This window comes from Balaenoptera physalus (assembly GCF_965194825.1).
Source record: "Balaenoptera physalus genome assembly, chromosome: 19".
NCBI classification, from domain to species: domain Eukaryota; kingdom Metazoa; phylum Chordata; class Mammalia; order Artiodactyla; family Balaenopteridae; genus Balaenoptera; species Balaenoptera physalus.
The window spans coordinates 38264219-38282873 of record NC_138900.1 but is presented as its reverse complement, the minus strand read 5'-3'; the positions used below and the strand labels follow the sequence as shown (position 1 = coordinate 38282873).

The 18655-nt window shown below is 44.0% G+C and overlaps 1 pseudogene across 1 annotated transcript; it reads right to left on the bottom strand.

The window, feature by feature from the left end:
• Positions 1–496: 496 nt before the first annotated feature.
• Positions 497–17795, bottom strand: LOC309648387 (mitochondrial import inner membrane translocase subunit Tim29-like; annotated as a pseudogene). The gene is made up of 4 exons: positions 17741–17795; positions 15148–15326; positions 3660–3715; positions 497–2901 (listed from the first exon to the last, which is right to left on the bottom strand). The product of its transcript is annotated as a mitochondrial import inner membrane translocase subunit Tim29-like (transcript).
• Positions 17796–18655: the final 860 nt, after the last annotated feature.

Below are 18655 nucleotides of genomic sequence, written 5' to 3'. Positions count from 1 at the left end.
AACTATTGACACCTCCTGGTGGCAGCAGATGTGTGCTGTTTGTCTGGTCAAAACAAGAGGGAAATGAATCAAAGGCATTAAAAATAAATAACACTGGCAGCCCAGAAGGAAGAGATGGGAGGATGAAATGGCCCTGGTCTCAGGAGCGACCTGGTAGAGACCTGTTGGAAGAGAGAGATGGCAGAGGGAGGCCTCAGGTGACCAGGGCCAGCCGCCACTGCTCCTAGTGAGAAGGGCTGAGCAAGGCCGTCTGACAAATTTAAAACCAAAAGGTAGATGACTGAGATCGGTGTTCCAGAATGTCTGCTGGCAGTTTTTTTGGTGTTGTTTACTGTATTTATTTGTTTTTATTTTTGGCTGTGTTGGGTCTTCGTTGCTGTGCACAGGCTTTCTCTAGTTGCAGTGAGCGGGGGCTACTCTTCTTTGCGGTGCACAGGCTTCTCATTGTGGTGGCTTCTCTTGCTGCGGAGCACGGGCTCTAGGCGTGCGAGCTCAGTAGTTGTGGCTCGTGGGCTCTAGAGTGCAGGCTCAGTAGTTGTGGCGCACAGACTTAGTTGCTCCGCGGCATGTGGGATCTTCCCAGATTAGGGATCAAACCCGTGCCCCCTGCATTAGCAGGCGGATTCTTAACCACTGCGCCACCAGGGAAGCCCCCGCTGGCAGTTTTTAAAGGAGATTTCACTTTTCAGTTCTAAACATCCAGCCTGATAAACGCTTTCTCCATAGTAATCTCTTTCAGCTCTATAAGCACTTTTTAACCTTCTCAGGACCCTTTCACGTACAGGGTTGTATTTAATATAAAAGAAAAGAAACTTTCCTCGAGGAAAGAACCACCCAGAGTCATTGCATTTCTCACTTGTACATTATTTAAAAAGGCACAAAAGACAGTAACTGTGAGATATTGAATAGCAAAACACAAAAGCCAATCAAATGCCATCTTAGATGGACACACTTACCTACTCTCAGTGGAAAAACAGGAGAAGGACCAAGAAGAAGCATCTTGGTTTCTGACTCATTTCTGATACAGAAATGGCTCAGAACTGATATGGGATGATCCAGGGTCCAGGTTTAATATTCACTGGCTGGATGACCTAGGACTTCTCCCTGCCTCAGTTCCCCTCGAGGTAAAGTGTGAAGATGGGCTGCAAAAGAGCTCTAGGACCTAGTGGGTGTTGGGCGGCTTTGTGACTTTCATGGGTTCTAAGCACTTTTGTCTTCATGGTCCCCTTTTGTTGTTGTTTCATCTCTTGGTTTATTAACCAGCCACAGGCCACGTTGGTGACAGAGGTAGTCTCATTCATCTAACATTTTAAAACTATGATTATCACCCAGCTATGTCCACCAACATATTCCTTTCCATAGGATTCTGTGTTTTCAGGGTCACTGAAGTATAACGTAACCAGAAGCTATGATTCCATATTGATTTCCAGATCAGAAAATGCATTATCCCTCCAAGTCACTTTAACATCACTATCAATACACATATGGTAAAAGCAGGTTGTTTTTGCAAAGAAAAGTCTCCCTGAAACATCCAAAGAGTCATCCCAATGTCAATCTCCTGGTTTGGTACTGCTCATACAAGATGCTACCATTTGGGGGAAGCTGGGTGAAGGGTACCCAGGATGTCTCTATTGTTTTTCCAGTTTCCTCTGAGACTACAATTATTTAAAAATAAAACAAAACGTGTTATTCATGGAAATAGGGGCTAAACATTTCAGTTCAAAATCTAAAATGAAAAGTTGAAGTTTCTTAGGAGAGTTTGGGAGTCACCTAACAACTATGATAACAGTTGAAACCCAGTGAAAAAGGCTTATTTCTGTCGGAGGCTCCTTACTAACTCTGGCAGTGATAAACATGACATGGCATGTCGCTCTGCTCTCCCCAACTCCCAGACCAAGGAGGCTCTATGAATTAGCTTCAGCTCACAAGGAACAGGTGAGACAGAGGCCCCCAGTTTTGTGAAATCCCAGGGAGAGAACGCTGCACATAATTTATTTCCATTCCTCTGCATCTGAGGCTCGCACACACCAACTGCACAATCCCAGGCCAGCCGTCTGCCGGGGTTCGGAGCCCGGTCCGGACCCAGGCCGGACTGGGTTTCATCTCGCGACCTCCGATGGCACCAGCGGGTCAGCCTGGCTCAGGGCGACCTGGTCTTTCTTCTCCTGCTGCAAGACCTGCGCCTCCCACAGCGCCTGGTCCACGTGATCGGCGGTGAGCACCACAGGCTTGGGCTTCTCCTCGTCGAAGAGACGCTCGTTGGCCTCCGGGTACAGCTGGCGGGGCCCGACGGCGCGCAGATGTGCCGGCAGGTGCAGGAACTCCTGGGCCTTGAGGTCGCAGTCGCGCATCCGGGACCCCGGCAGCCACCAGCGGCCCACGAAGCCCACATCCGGGATCCGGTCCAGGAAGTCGGCCCAGCGGGGCTGCAGGTAGCGGCAGCGGGCCTGGTGGGGGCTGGCCTGGGCGTCGAAGGGCGTCTCATACACCAGCGAGCAGAGGCCCGGGCTCACGGGGCGCCGGTGGCCGCGACCCGGCAGCCAGAGCGGCTGCTGCAAGGACGCTTCCGAGTCGCGTTGCGCGTGGAGGCCTCCAGCGGCAGGAGGGTCCCCGACACTCCGAGAGAGAGAGAGATCGCTCCAGGCCAGGGCGCAGCAGGCCGCCGCGTCCCCGCAGGCCTCGGAGGAGTCCCGGAGCGGAGCGAGGGCCCCAGCGCCCGACCGCGCCCACTCGCCGGGCTTTGCCGACGCAGCGTCGCCCTCCCCTCCGCGGCTTCGGGACCAGGGGACCAGAATCCCTCCGGAGCGGCCACCGCCCTTCTCTTCAGCTTGGCCAGGTATGCGAAGCAGAGGGCCGGGGAAGTCTCTTCTGCTCAAGCGCCAACATTGCCGTCCGTGGCCCCTTTTTAATTAAAATAAAAGAAAAGAAAATGAGATTTTACGACTGCTTGCGTAGAAGAGAAATAGAAACAGGTCTGGATTTCATTTGCCTTTATGCCAACACAGTGAAAGTGTGCATCTTGCTTCTTGCAAGAAGCAGACGTTCTCGTGCTATGGGCCCCAGGGGCGCGGTGCCCGCAGCATCTCCTGGCAAAGTCGGCCCCGAGGGGGGGCAGCCGGAGAGGCAAAAGGTCACGCGGGGGAAGAGGTGAGCTTGGCTTTAAAGGAACCTGGAATCAAACTTGCACTCAGCCACTTATTCCTGTTCGGCTTCAGGCAAGTTATTTGCTCTTTCTGAGCCTCGAGTTTCTCCGACGTAAAATAAGGATAATAAATCAGAGCAGCTCCCTAGGATTGTGGTGAGGGTTGAATGGGACAGTCCTCCAGACTCAGGACTTTACGATTGCTCAGTGTCTGACATTTAGTAAGCGCTCCATAAATGGCGGCTGTTACTCTTCTTATTTTATTATCATCGTCTTCCCTAAGGGTTTCACCCATTTGGCCAGTATGGTGGCTCAGCTCAGAGCAGGGCCGACACCTGTCTGCCCACCCACTTCCTCCCTGGCAAGGTGAGCAGGGATCTTTCCTCCTGCAGGCATTGGGCCTAATTCATGGTAGCCTCACTTTGGGTTCCTCTCGTAAAGGGCATGTGGGCCCATCGGGCTGCAGAGCCAGCTCGTTGGTAACGCCCACCCCTAGGCACAAACTGATGAGCCTCACCTGTGTTCATAGTTTGGGGGGGCAGTGATGGTAGCAGCCATCGCTCTGCTCTGTGACTGCTGAGATTATCACATTCTAGGGTGCTAAAAACCCGCAATCATTATTTAACGCATTTGGTTGCGTTTCAAGCCTTTTTTTTTTTTTTTTTTTTTTTGCTATGTACACAGATTATTATAAAATTTTAAAAAGTACATGAGGGCTTCCCTGGTGGCGCAGTGGTTGAGAATCTGCCTGCCAGTGCAGGGGACACAGGTTCGAGCCCTGGTCTGGGAAGATCCCACATGCCGCGGAGCAACTAGGCCCGTGAGCCACGACTACTGAGCCTGCGCGTCTGGAGCCTGTGCTCCGCAACGGGGGAGGCCGTGACAGTGAGAGGCCCGCGCCCCACGATGAAGAGTGGCCCCCGCTCGCCGCCACTAGAGAAAGCCCTCGCACAGAAAGGAAGACCCAACACAACCAAAAATAAATAAATAAATTAATTAATTAAAAAAAAAAAAAAGAAGTACACGATTTAAGTACCTGAATCTATTCTTACACGTTATTACTGGAGAGTAAAAAAGTTCCATGAAATTTGAGTGTGTGTGTTTGGGTCTTTTGCTAGCCTAAAGTTTCCATAACTACATCTGTTTAAGATTCTGTGGGTATGGAAATCTCATATTGTTGATCTAGAAGGGCTATTTTTGCTTTACCAAAGGCCAATCACACAGGTCAGTGGCAACCCCTCCCCCCCACCCCCCACCCCCCCCCCCCGCCTTGCTCAACTGCTATTCTTTGGGCATTAATTTTAATGTTTAAATAGCAAGTGCATTTTCCAAAGGCTGCCTAAAGCACTAGATAAGCAGAAGACCACTGGCTCGGGAAGAGCAGAATGCTCAGCGAAGCCTTTCGCATAGAGAGAATGCTGAATATCTCCACCATTATTTAGCATCAGAATCAGTTATGGTTGTCTGACTGATGGGCAATTTTTTCCCGACCTGCTCTCTTTGCAAGTGACCTATACTGTCTAGACAGTTGCATATTATTTATACATTCATTTCAGATTTTATGATTTTTGTTTGTTTCAGTAAAGTTGTGCAGGTTTCATGCAGCCAACTCTTGGAAATGCACTGCATGAAAAGCCATATAATTGCACCAGGTGAATGCTTTCTTTCTTAGAGTTGTGTCACCATTAAAATTTTTTAAAAAGTGTTTTTTTAAGAAAAGACCATTATATGAGCTCTGAAAAAAAATGAGACCAAACTTTCCAACTTCAGCCCAAACACACACACACACACACACACACGCACACACACACACACAGCCCTCCTATCTTCAGAGTACCAGCAGCAGGCCATGGAGAGAATTAAAGACAGCTAATTTCAAAGGTTCTTAATCAATTCAAGTTGATCCCATTTGTTGATTAGGGAGTCAAAACGCATTATTTGCATTCTGTTTCAAATTCAGAATTTTCTTGAGGAGATTTGAGGCTGGAGAAATCTCTTTCAGAGCGATCCCTTGGGCAATAAGGGAGTTAATTTGAAAACTCTGGTGAGTCTGATGGGTTTTGAAAGTTTCACATGAAACATTTATAATGGCCCCTTTCAGGGTGGTGGATTTTGGTTGAGTGTGTGTGTGTGTGTGTGTGTGTGTGTGTGTGTGTGTGTGTGTACTTGTGTGCATGAGGGTTCTTCAGGAGTCATGAACCAGTGGCTGAAGCTTTGTGTAATTATCTGGGTAGTGAACAAAATGCCCCATTTCCATCCAGATACATGGTGTTCTGTAGACATTACAGTTGGAGAAGGGCGAATAGCACGAAGTTTAGGATTAAATGGAGAGACATTCCCTTCCTGAGGTGCATCTGAAGCTGGGGGCTAATTCTGTGCAGGTCTCAGGCCCCAAGTCTGACCAGCCCCACTGCCTTGGATGCACAGTTTGGAACTCTGTCTTTTCCTGGCTTCATTGTGGGAAGACTTTCTACATGAGACTGAAATTTGCTATCGGTTCCTTCAAGCCCATGACCTGGTGAGTTCTGGGAAACGTGCCCTGACCAGCGTCAGAGGAAGTGAACCCGAGGGCCAGTTCTCCTGGGTGGACATGCTTAACGTAACCAGAAGTGAGGGCATGCATCTGGAACTCCCTCCCCTCGGATTTCACCTTCTGCCCTCCCACCCCCAGTGAATTTTGCTAAAAAAATCCCAGCCCTGCTTAGAAAAGAAGCATGTTGATGTGTGTGCCCTACATATTGGAAGAAACTATTTCTTTGGGGCAAGATTATACATTAACCTACTTGCATCTCATGTATGTCAACTGGAGATGGTGAGAGTGAACATTTCATAGGAATTATATGAAGAAAACAATGTAGCTCCAACTAGATACAGTTTGTTCTGTATCTTTGGAGTCTCACCCCTAGCCCCTCAATACGTACCCACTTATACTGCTTCCCATGTTCCATGGGGAGTCACAATGGACACCTTAAAATTGACCCTGGCCACCAAATTGTCAACCATGTTCTGTTTATCAGCCAACACCAACATTAAATCGTAAAACTTGCTTACCAGGTGGCTAAAGTTATTTGGGATGTAAAAATATCACAATGAAGAAAGCAAACAGTCTTCACCACTCTTGCAGAAAGGGAGAAAGTTTTACCTGTCTAAATACCAATTCTAAAACACACCATTTCCTTCGATAACGGCAAAGTGATCCTTTTCAAAGGCTGTTTCTTTCTCAGCTTTGATTTTATTTTCTGTTCCGTTCCTACAGTATAAGATTAATTCCCACATTCTGCATATTGCCTGGAGTTCAGCGCGCATGTTCACCGAGGTGTACAGCCCTCAAATAACTTTGGTGCCTCTTTCACCCACTGTTAGGAAGTATATTTAAAGGAAATTGCCTTTTATAGATTTAAATTACAAAAGTACTGATATCATGCAAAAGGCAGTTTAACTCATGCAAGCATACAAATAGGTAAATCTTAGGGAAAAAGATACCAAGGCTAATATGAATGTAAATAGGATTAGCTGCCTGCATTAGCAGTGGCTGTGAAATTTAAAGTACTTTCTGTTAGGTTATTCTTTAAAATACACCTATATTTCATGCGTGCATTTGTAGATATTTGGGAATATACTTTACTCTGTCTTGGGCTTGAATTTCGTAGCAGGTAGAGACAACGGTCCTGACCTCCACTTACTGACGGCCAAAGTAGAAGGGAAATTTAACTTTCTTGATGGTTAAATATTTATTGATGTAGAATTTTAAATCTCTAGGAAAATAGGACAAACTTTGACCAAGAAAACATAGATTCATATTGCAAAGAAATTAGAAAACCGAGCGTATAGTGGTTTTATTTTTCTTTTAAGAAAAACCTTGTTTGTTCCCAAAGGTTGAATCAGATGTCAGTGAGCAGTTTAGAGCGGGGATTGGCAAACAGTAGCCAATGGGCTGGATCCAGCTTTCTGCCTGTTTTTGTTCATCCTCCAAGGTAAGAACGGTTTTCACATTTTTCAATGGTTGTAAAAAAATCAGAAAAACAGTACTTCATGACACATAACAATTATGTTAAATTCAAAACTTAGTATCCATAAACAAAGTTTTATTGGAATATGGCCATGATCACGTGTTTAAATATTGGCCGCTTTCTCACTCTAATAGCAGAGTTGAGGAGCTTATGGCCTCTAGGGTCTAAAAGATTTACCATTTGCCTTTCACAGAAAAAGTTTGCCAGCTCTAGGTTTAGAGTAAAAGTATCTTTATGCACTTTATTGTTGAGAATCAAAATTACGTTATTGGAGTTGGAAATCCGTTCTGAAAAGAATCTCTCATGTTTGTTTACATTGAGATTATTTTCTTAGCTAGAAGCATCAGAAACAGATTATAGGTAATAAGGCATTTTTAAAAATTAGGCCACAAGCTAACAGAGCACCTAAGGGCTACAGGTATGAGTCTTTGGAAGGAGGTGTGGTCAAGTGAGAGGGAAGAGCCTGGATCTGGAGTCCAACTTCCTGGGCTCACATCTCCGGTCTGCGACATAAGTTATCATGCTTATCCTTCTTGCTCCATAGTTTCCTTCTCAGTAAAATGGGGGCAATAATGAAAACTTGTCTCATAGGGCTTTGCCAGAATTAAATGAGATGATGCATTAGGACATGTTTAGAAGAGTGCCCGGTCTGCAAATCTCAGTTAGCGCTGCTTATTTTATTTTTTTTAATATAGGATGTTGGCATTTAAATCCTTGTGTATTCTGAGAGTTCACGTCCATGATAGAAGCACCTATTCTTTAGGTCACAATGTTTTGAAAGGGTTCATTAGGTAACATCACTTTGGGGTTTAGGAACACTTCCATGTGATGTGCATGCCAGCTGAGGATAAAATGCTAAAAATACGGCTTCCAGGAGTCATTGAGCAGGAGTCAGTTTTCTCAAGCTATGCTGAGGAATGCGATGGGACCAAAAGAATTGCTGAATTGATTTGCTTCAATCCAGCCTGTGCTATAGTACTTAATTTTAGATCTAGTTAAGACTATTCACTTAGTCCATCATTTTCACATGAAGACATCAAGGTCCAGAGACTGGGATAGACTCAGCCAAGCCACACAATAAAGCAACCCCAGGGCCATGAGAGAACTCAGGACTTAAAACTCTCAGACCTGGAGCCTAACAGTAAAATCACATGCACTCAGCACCCTTTTTCTTAGACCATGATACTTAGCATGGTGCCCAGCACTTAGTAAGTACTCAGTAAACACAAGAACAACAAAAACAACAAAAAAGAATGAATGAATGAGCTACCTGAAATCTTCAAAGCCCTTTTTTTTTTTTTTTTTCAAAGCCCTTTAAAACACACACAAGCATGAGAAAGATTTATTCCCATGGTTAAATGAAGAAGACTCTCCACAGAGAACTTTTTATGGTAGATCTGCCCCAGTATCTTACGCCTGAGCACCTGCTGTGATCCGTAGAGTCCAGTCCCTCACTTTCTTTGCCAGTAAGAGTTCGAGTGATTAGTGATTCAGTCCATACATAATGAGCTTATGCTTTTTCCTTTTCCTTTTCACCTACTCATAATTTATATTACAGTGGTATATTACGTGAATCTCTGTAAACCACCTCCAATACATATTGGAATAAGGTAAAGTGTGCATAAATAAATGAATGGATATACGGATGGATAAAGCACATAAAAGTGAGAAGGAGAATACATGGATAAGTAGGTAAAAAAGAGACGGTCAGTCAACAGCCATAAATCGCTTAGATTGGTATGCAGTAGGTGCTTAATGAGTATCGGTTGACAGGATAGCTAGATGAATATATTTTAGAAAGCTTTTCAACATGCAAAACTGCAACAAAATGTAACCTGACCATTAACTTGACCAAACTGGGCACATTGTTCCAGAGCCCGGGAGTTAGATGAGCTTTTTTCTGTCTGGCCTCACAAGGAGCATGGGAATACAAGGGCACCTCCTTCCCAGACCAAGTTTGATGCCTGAAAATCTAGATTTCCCAAAACAGATCAAAGAGGCATGCATCTCACTATTCATTCATTCATTGAGTCCCTACATTTTTGCCAGACCAGTACTAGATGTTGGAGATCCAAAGCATTGTGCTTACCCTCGTGGAGCTTATAGTCTAGAAGAGCAACTAACATTAAACAGATATTCACAAAATATTACAACATAGTTACACTTCACTAGAGAGGGTGCCCCAGGATATGGCATGTGAAGATTGGTTTGGCTAAATGGTACCTTTATTTAGCAAGCCTTTAGTGGAGAAGACCTGATGGAGGAGGACAGATTTAATAATATATGTTCTCCTGGGGTTTAAAGGTGTGTGAAGTCCTTCCCACAGGTGGGATGAATGATCACAATCCAACCATCAGCACTTTGGGGCATTTCTGTTCTCAGTGGAAAGCTTGTAAAACCAAGAGTCAGAGAGACCCATTGATCTAGAACTACCTTGGTCCACATAGGCCTCTTTTCTAAGGCTGTATGCACAAAGCCGAGGTCGTTTGGAGGAAGCAGGAAAGAACTCAACTTTTGAAGATGCAGCAAAGGATTAGACAGCCCTGTTAGCTGACTGCATAACTGGTTCATCAATTGGCTGCTGTCTCAATGTGATTATGAATATTCCTCTCGCATAAATAATAAATAATTGATATTTTAAATAAGCATCATTAATAATTTATGCACTTGATAATTTGGTGGAAGCATTTGATGAGTGCCTAGATTGTACAAAACATTGATCTACATGCTGTGGAGATGGGGGCCTCGAAGGTGTGCCACTCACATCTCCCTTCCAGAAAGAACTTGCCATTCAGCTACAAGGAAGGCAGTTACTTCACAGCCTCTATTTGTTGGCCTTCAGAATCCACCTCAGCTTTCAGCCAAGACCATGCTCTTCCTAGGCAGTCCCTAGGTCTTGGCCATTTTTGCCCAATGCAGAGCTCCACCAACGGCAACCATTGTTCTGGAGCTTCCTGTTGAATTGGTTAAGACTTTATCGGATGAACATTATGTTCTGAGGCTCTTTCTTCCTAATCCTGCTTCCTCCCCACTTTTCATTTCACTGGTATCAGCTCTGCATTGTGGTCCAATCTTACTTCCTCCTTTGTACCAGTCTCCCTTCTAAGATGGTTCCCAATGATTCCCAGTCTCCCAGCATTCACGCCCTTGTGTAATCTCCTCTCCTTGGCTATTGGCTAGACCTAATGACTCACTTTTAATAAATGGAAATCAGCCAAAAAACGATGGGAAGTCATTTCTGTGACTTTGGTCTCCCTAGGACTCTCTTGCTCTCTCCCCCATTTGCTCACTCTGATGAAGCAGGCTGCCATATTGTGAGCTGCCCTATGGAAAGGCAAGAAATTTAGGGTAGACTCCAGCCAATAGTCACCTGAGGGCCTCAGATCAATAACCTTCAAGGAACTGAATTCTGTCAACAACCATGTAAGTGATCTTGGAAGCAAATCCTTCTCCATTTCCATTTAGATAAGACCAGAGTTTCAGCTGACACTGATTGCAGCCTTGTGAGAGACCTTGAGTCAGAAGTACCTAGTTAACTTGTGCCATATTCTTGACCCACAGTAACTATGGGGTAATTTGTTACACAGCAATGACTAAATAACGCATCCACTTTTATCTTTCATAGACATTACTCCTTTCTGGAGAACCCAGCTGGCACATAGGTCATCAAATCTGAGCTTTGGGAGGAAAGTCAAGGTGGGAAATGCAGACCTGATGGTCAGCAGCATAGACGTGGAACAAGAGATGCTATCATTTGGGAGCGCGAGGTTGAGAAGAGAAGGGATCGGGTTGGGATCTGTGCGTAGCTTCAGGCATTGGGAGAAGAGCCAGCCAAGGAGACAGAGGAGGGATCAGAGAGCTTCCTCCTCTGGGACATCTTTCCTCACTCTTCCGTGACTCCTCCCCACTGCTCCCCTGCAGGGGTTGGTGAGATGCTCCCCCACTCCCACCACCCCATTTCCTCCCAATGCAAGTCATGCTGCTGTATCACAATTGTTGATTTCAGTGTCAACCTCCCTAAGAACCCACAAGAGATCCTTGAGGGCAGGGCTAGTGTCTTCTTCACCTTGACTTCCCAGTGTTTCACAAGGCTGGTGCTTAGTTGGAACCCATGTAATGTGTGCACAAATGTATGATCAGAATGTATGAAACCAGCAAAATGGGATGTAAGTTTGACTGTTAAAACATAACTCAGTGAACAATTCTGTATTAAAACCTTAAGAAGGGGGCTTCCCTGGTGGCGCAGTGGTTAAGAATCCACCTGCCAATGCAGGGGACACAGGTTTGAGCCCTGGTCTGGGAAGATCCCACATGCCGAGGAGCATCTAAGCCCATGGGCCACAACTACTGAAGCCCGTGCGCCTAGAGCCCGTGCTCTGCAACAAGAGAAGCCACCGCGATGAGAAGCCCACGCACCGCAACGAAGAGTAGCCCCCACTCGCCGCAACTAGAGAAAGCCCGTGCGCAGCAACGAAGACCCAACGCAGCCAAAAATAAATAAATAAATAAAATAAATCTAAAAAAAACATTTAAGAAGGTAGATCTCAAGTTCCTTACTGTAATTAAAGAAAAAAAAACCTAAACCAAAAAACTATAGCTCAGCTTTGTCAACGTCTGCCCTGGAATACATGCAAAGTAATATATGCAATTTTCTCAGTTAACCTTCCTAACTCTGTGAGACACTGACTGCTACTTCCCACTTCACAGGGAGGAGACCAAAAATGACGCATTAGCTAGTGGGCAGCAAAGATAGAGCTTGAATGTGGGGACTTTGAGGTCCCGCTCTGCATGGGAACTAAAAGTTAGGTGAAGGCTCCCCAGCCTTCAGTCTGGACTTAGGATCTGCTTCTCGTGTCCAGGGGCTGAGTCTCCAGGCAGTAGAATCTGCCTTCCCTTCTCCCTTCAGTCCTCTGGATCCTGGGAAGTTCAGTCCCTTCTGGCTGAGATCTCTGGGGTGACTGGCCAGGTTGGGTGAAATGTCTGAGATCAGCTTTTTGTGGGGAGAGGCTGGCCTGTAAACAGGAATAGTATTCTAACCGCTTACCACCCAGCATGCTCTGTTTACCTGTGGTTGGCCTCAGTGTCATGAAGATACAGACATCATCTGTCCTTTGAACTATGTCACAACTATTTGTTGCAAAGTAAACATTTCGTCAATAAGCAAGTCATTTTTCTTCCTTTTGGATCATTCCTCCTTACCCATCCCTCCCCTGCCCTACATTGACAAGGCATATGGCTGTTATATAGATACCATCTAAATAAGCTGATTTTTCCTGGCAACATCAACAATATGATGCAATAATGTGAGGATTGTACACATGCAGGTACAAAAGCTTTTGAAGTATCAGGGTGGGTACTTGTGGTATAAAATCTGCATGCTGAGTGAGCATCTGCTGGTCACTGTCTATTCATATTATGGCAATAGCCAGTTAGTTGCACAATTACTGGGCACCTTTTGGTTAGATGCATACCATGTTTTTCCAAGAACAATTAAAAAATACCTGGAAATGGTCATGGAAAGTGTCCTTTGTTGATTTGACTCAGTTAAACAATGATTTCAAATAACTTTTGATCTAAATTTCTGTATAGGACCTCCAAATAAACCACTTAGTGACAAGCTTTATCTGTTTCTAATTTATAATAGAGCAAAAAGAAAATATATTGTAGGGTCCAGGAAATACTTCCTTAATCTCGATGCGTCCTATTACTACAGGGAGTAGCTTTGAAGAAGTGGAGATATCAACTCAGCAAATGAAACCAGAATAAGGCAAGGATGCTGCTTTGATAGGAGAATTAGTTAGTTCCACTCGCAAAGAGGCTACAAGGCAGTGGGACAAGCATAAACTTAGGAGACTTGCTTCTCTATTGAAAGTGTGGTCCACAGACCAGCAGCGTGAACATCACCTGAGAGCTTGTGAAAAATGCAGAATCTCAGGCCCCACCTTAGACCTGTGGAATCAGAACGTGCAGGTTAACAAGAGGCCCAGGTGATTCTTATGCACATTAAAGTCTGAAAAACTGCTGTAGCACCAGCCTTGCCTGTAACTAGACAAACCAGAGTATTATTCTCCATCTTTAAAATGAGGAGTTTGGCCTAGGGCGGTGCTTCCTAAAGTAGGATCTTCCAAATACTGCTATCCTAAGATGCTCCTTGGGAAAGAGGATTCTGTGGTCAAACATGTTAATGAACAACGAATGTTAGCTTATTCAAGGCTCTGATAAGTCCTGCAATAAAGGAACCTTTTTAAGTAGCATTATTTGATCTCTAAACCATTTTTCACTAAAATTCCATCCCATGGAATTAGTGTTCTACTGAGCATGCTCTGAGGGAAATTGTTTTTAAAGTCCTCTTTACCTCCCCGATTCTATAAAATACATGTCTTCTATGAATTTTAGTTAGCATTTGTGTTGTGACAGGTGGTCCTCTCAGTAATCTTCAAGCAAATCTAAATGTCTCCTCTTTCCCAGCTTGTTTGAACCTTTAGAATGCTTGACCTGGAAGCTTAAGCCAAAAGATAAATAGTATAGGGGGACCAACTGCTTTCCCTAGACTGTCCTGGTTTTGGCACTCAAAGTTCTTCATCCCAGGAAACCCCTCAGACCAGGGCAGTTGGTAACCCCAAAAACAGATCAGTCTTAACAAGATTGACAAGTGGCTCGTTTTCCATTCCCCTTCTCTCTCCTCCCCTCCCTATCTAGTCCCCATCTCTACCTGGCTCCCCTCAAATGATCAGCACAGGAGGAATTGCCTGGTGGTTTGGTCAGATTGAAAGACACATGAGAAAAAGGGTAGTAGGTGTTGAGTCTGCAGACACAAACCATGTGGGTCTCAGTTCCAATGAATGGAGTTGTCCTGTTCAGCCAACCTGATACAAGAAGAAATCCCAAGCTTAAGGTAGAGTGTGAGTCTTTGCTTCCCAAACAGATTCATCATAATGTTGAAAAATAAAGACCTACTTTGGAGGAAACATTAATGCTAAACATGTCAGGTGTATTTTTGTATCTTTTAATCAGTTCTCGAAGAAATGCAGTATCCCCTATGGTGATGAAATCTAGATCGCTCGAGTTTCTGGGTATGGAAATTTGGGGCAGGAAACACCTAGACAGCCCCTGCCCTTGAATCTTTTTTTCCTGAGGCTTTCAAATATATTACATTTGATTGACAAGATCTGCACATGTGTACAAATTTCCTAGTTCAGGGATTTTTTTTTTTCCGTGCTACAGTCCAACCTCTATGAAGTATTCTTTGTTAAAGACTTGTGGAGTCCTCCTTCTAATCCCTATAATTCTAAATTCCAGCCTTACCTCACTGTGCATTGCTTTTTCCTAGTTTCAGTTCGATGGAACGTTTTAAAAGACACCATTGCAACCAGAACGGGATGCCTCAGTTTTTGCAAAAGCAAAAACAAGTACTAGCATCCTTTAAATAACAATATTTTCTGATGTTAATGTTGAATTAATCCAAGAAATGAATATGTATGGATGGTATTCTTTTGGGTTTTGAAAATCCTTACAACCACATAATTAAATGAGTGCCTTTAGAAATACTGATAAAAGCCCATTGCCATTCAAATATCTATACAAGACAATGGCCGTAAGCTGTGGGCTTGGGAGATTAGTTTGGCCACGAGCCAGTGTTTATCACAATATTTCCATCTCAGCTGATAAAATTTAATCATTCTTATTTAAATAGAAATCAGAATTAATGCAGGTTTTAAAGAGAAGGAATAATAAACGAATCACACTATCTTTATTTCAGAGCTCCTGGCATATATTGTCTATTCAGAATGGAAATGCTAGCAGTTGTTGTGTTGTTTTTCTACCTTGGACTTTCATTCCAGAGTCCTCCAAAATAAGGAGCTATTGCTTCTCGAATATTTATGTCTTCAGCTCTGCTTTAAATAAAGTGGTTCCCACCCTCCTCTCCAGTGGGATAAGCAGGGCTTTGCGTGTGCCGGGGATTGTGACTTGAGCTGGAAGCAGCAGGGCACGTACTTGAGTGATTTCTCCCAGAGGGGCCATGGGTTTGGACTGTCCATTCACATCCTCTTGCCTGGGTCCCTGAAGACCAACAGCGGGAAGTGAGGAGGCATCCAGTGTAGATGGAGTGTGTAGCTGGCTTTGGACCAGAACCGTAGTGCTGCCAGAGGTCAAGTCCAGAGCCAAGTCTCTCCCTGGAACAGAGACCACAGCTTCATGTAAGCAGTTACAGCCTGAAGAAACCTTATTGGTCATTTAGTTCAACCCACTCATTTTGTGGACTAGGAAGTTGAAATCCAGAGAGCAGAATTGACTTGATTCTTCAGGGTCACCCTTCAAGTTAGCAGTCTTGTTAGTACCACACTAACCAGGCAAGTCAGATCTCCAGGCCCCAGCCTGGTGTTCTTTAGACTTTGTACGGTCCTTCTAACCCCGGGCTAGACCTGGAGTGGATGCAACTCAGTACTATTTTGTGTGATTCTGTCTATACATTTTTGGTGCATGTCTCAAATGGTGTGTACCAAACCAAACCCGTTCAAATTTAAATAACTCCCCATCCACAAAATAAACAAACCAACTAAAGGAACCACATTTTACCTCAGGAGTTTTATTTCTTGGGTGGAGAGGTGTAGACAACCTTATTTCTCTTCCTCCTCCTTGAAATAATATTTTTTAAAATTTAAATATCTTACATTTAAATATAAAAAAACCCAGTTTCCCTGTCATTTCATTGTCTACATAATATTGCTAATATTAAAAAAATAATAATTCCAATAGGTAAAATTTATTGATCATTTACTATGTCCTAGGCACATTACTATCTCATTTAATCCATACAACATCCCAGTGAAGTGGGTACCATTTTTATTCCCATTTTACAGTTGAGAAAACTGAGGCTCAGAGGGGTCAAGTAACTTTCGCAAGGTCACCCAGCTAGCAAGTGGCAGAGCTAGGAGTCTAGTGGTAGAGCTAGTCCTAGTCCTAACAGCCTATCAAAATGCAATCTGGCTATAGGCTCTGGCTCTTAACCATGATTCCATACAGCCTCAGAAATGTGGATTCTTAATTTAGCCAGCACTAAGGACTTACCCGAATTTTTAGTTTCATTTCCTCTTCAAACTTTATGATGAATCCCATTGTTTCCATGACTGTATACTCTCTCCCAGTTGGAATGAGGCCCTAGTAAAGTCTTTTGGTGTAAACAGTTAAATTTGTTAGAAAAGGCATTTTGGAATCAATTTGACTCTATTGCTTTTGACTTTGTTATGAATTTCAGTTTGGGTTAAGGGTGTATCAGACTTCAAAACATCTGGTTAGGTCATTTAAGAACCTTCCTGAGATTTCACAACCCCTTAAGACTTCCTTTCAAATGCAGACATTTCCTCTGTCACCACACTCTTACAAATGCTTTGAGAAACAATGAAACAGTGGTTTATTCATCTGCAATAATGTAAAGAAGACCTCCTTAATCTGGCATCAGTGGGAGTAAGATGTTTCATAGGAGTAAAATTTCCAGATACCTCGACCTTGGACGAGATGACCTTAGCTCTTAGATTTAAGAGCTGGGAATTTTTTTCTCAATAGGTTTTGATAGTCACACATTCCTTTCTTTTCTTTTTGTTTTCTTTCTGTTTGTTTTTCTTGGGTTTTAACCTTTCTTGATAACCCAGAGCTATGGTCGTAATCATGAGTAATATACTATGTACCCTAGTTGGAGGCTCTGGGAAAAATGATCTTTGGGGATTTGAGACTTGCAAACAAATGCCACTTTGTAATGAAAGCATCCCTTAAATTATTTGACGCCTTTAGATCTTAAACTATAAGCAGGATGATATAATTTGAGAATCATGCAGTAGTTTGAATACAAATACCATGCTTGCATTTTGATAGGCTGTTAGGATTATGAAGACAAGTTGAGAGGGTTAGTTAACTGTTACGGGTGGTCTGGGCTCACTTAGCATAATGTCCTTCAGGTTTATCCACATTGCTTCAAATGGCAAGATTTCCGTCCTTTTTAAGACTGAATAATATTCCAATGCATGTATACACCACATTTTCTTTGTCCATTCATCCTTCCATGGACATTTAGGTTGCTTCCATGTCCCCTAGTGTGAATAATGCTGCAGTAAACGTTTGGGTCCTGATTTCAACTTATAGGTCCTTTTGTTTGTTGCCCTTAGCTTGTGTGTTTTAGTCTCTGTCAAATTGAAATTTCAAACATAATAACTCAACTGAGAAACTCATGGGTGACAGAAATGGTCCTCTATCTCCATTATTTATGATCATGTCTCGACTTAAAAATTAACCAGGTAGTGAAGAAAGTCACGTTTCGCATGACATTGGAGGCTGTTCCAACCATTTAGCTGCTTGAAAAGGAATATTGGTCTTTAGATGTCTTAAATGTCCCTTTAGGAGGCTGCCTGACCAAGAACAAGAAAGAAGAAACTTAACTGAGGTCCCAGCAGTTCTGTCCGTTCCAACCCGAGTCCCAGGGTGAACAGACAGTGCTGACCCCCAAAGAGGCAAAAGGCAGAGAGTCTGGGCTTCCCAGGCCATGCCTGTTAGACTTGAGCTAGATCAAGTTTCCTCATCATCCCCATCCACTTACGGTGGTCTGTGCTGGTAAATACCGTTTTGGGCAGGTTCTCCTTGTTTTTCACCATGGTTACTGCAGGGGCACCCTTGCTGGACTTACTGTATTTCCTGCTGCTGCCAAAGTAACATTGGTCATTCTCCATCACTTTTGTCTTAATTCCCCAGAGAGAACCTTGGATTCAGGACTTTTGAGAACCCTCCTCTCTCCCCTCCCTCTTTTCCAGCTTTTCCTGCCCCTCCACCCACTAACTCAGGCACTTAACCCCCCTCTGCCCAGGTAGCCCTTCAGTTATTCCCACCTCTCAGTCACTTTCCTTTTCCTTTCCCCCCCTCCTCCCATCTGCTGATTTGTACCCTCCACCTACGGGTTCTAGTCCCAACCTGCTCTCTAATGCTGTGTGATCCTTGGCAGGTTGCTTCACCTCTCTGGGTCCCATGTGTGCATCTATACAATGAGAGAGTTGGATTGGATCAGCAGTCCCAAACCCAAGTGCAGGCAGGGTTCCAAAATGAGAAAATAAGACTGATATACTTTCTTTGCATATGAAATGATACTTAAAAAATTCTTCCCTTTCCCATCGAAACCTACTTGCTTTGATTTTTTTGCTGAAACACATTACCGTCTCTGTCTAGCTTTCATCTTCCAACCAAGGATAGAGACAAGGGGCTGAGAAGTAGGTCACAGTTCTGTTTGCTCTAAGAACAAAACAGCACAGGTGTGATGACATATAGCAAATGACACCAGCCTCTGTGTTGTGAGGCAGTAGGGAGCAGTGGAGACTGTGGTAACTGGGAAGCAGGACACACGCCCAGGCTGAGGGAAGATCCTGTTGTGCAGCCCTAGATGGGTATAGCTTGGCTCTCCCTCCCCCCCAGTAGGATTTGGAAATTCAGGTTTTTAATATAAAAATCTCTCAATGTTTTATTT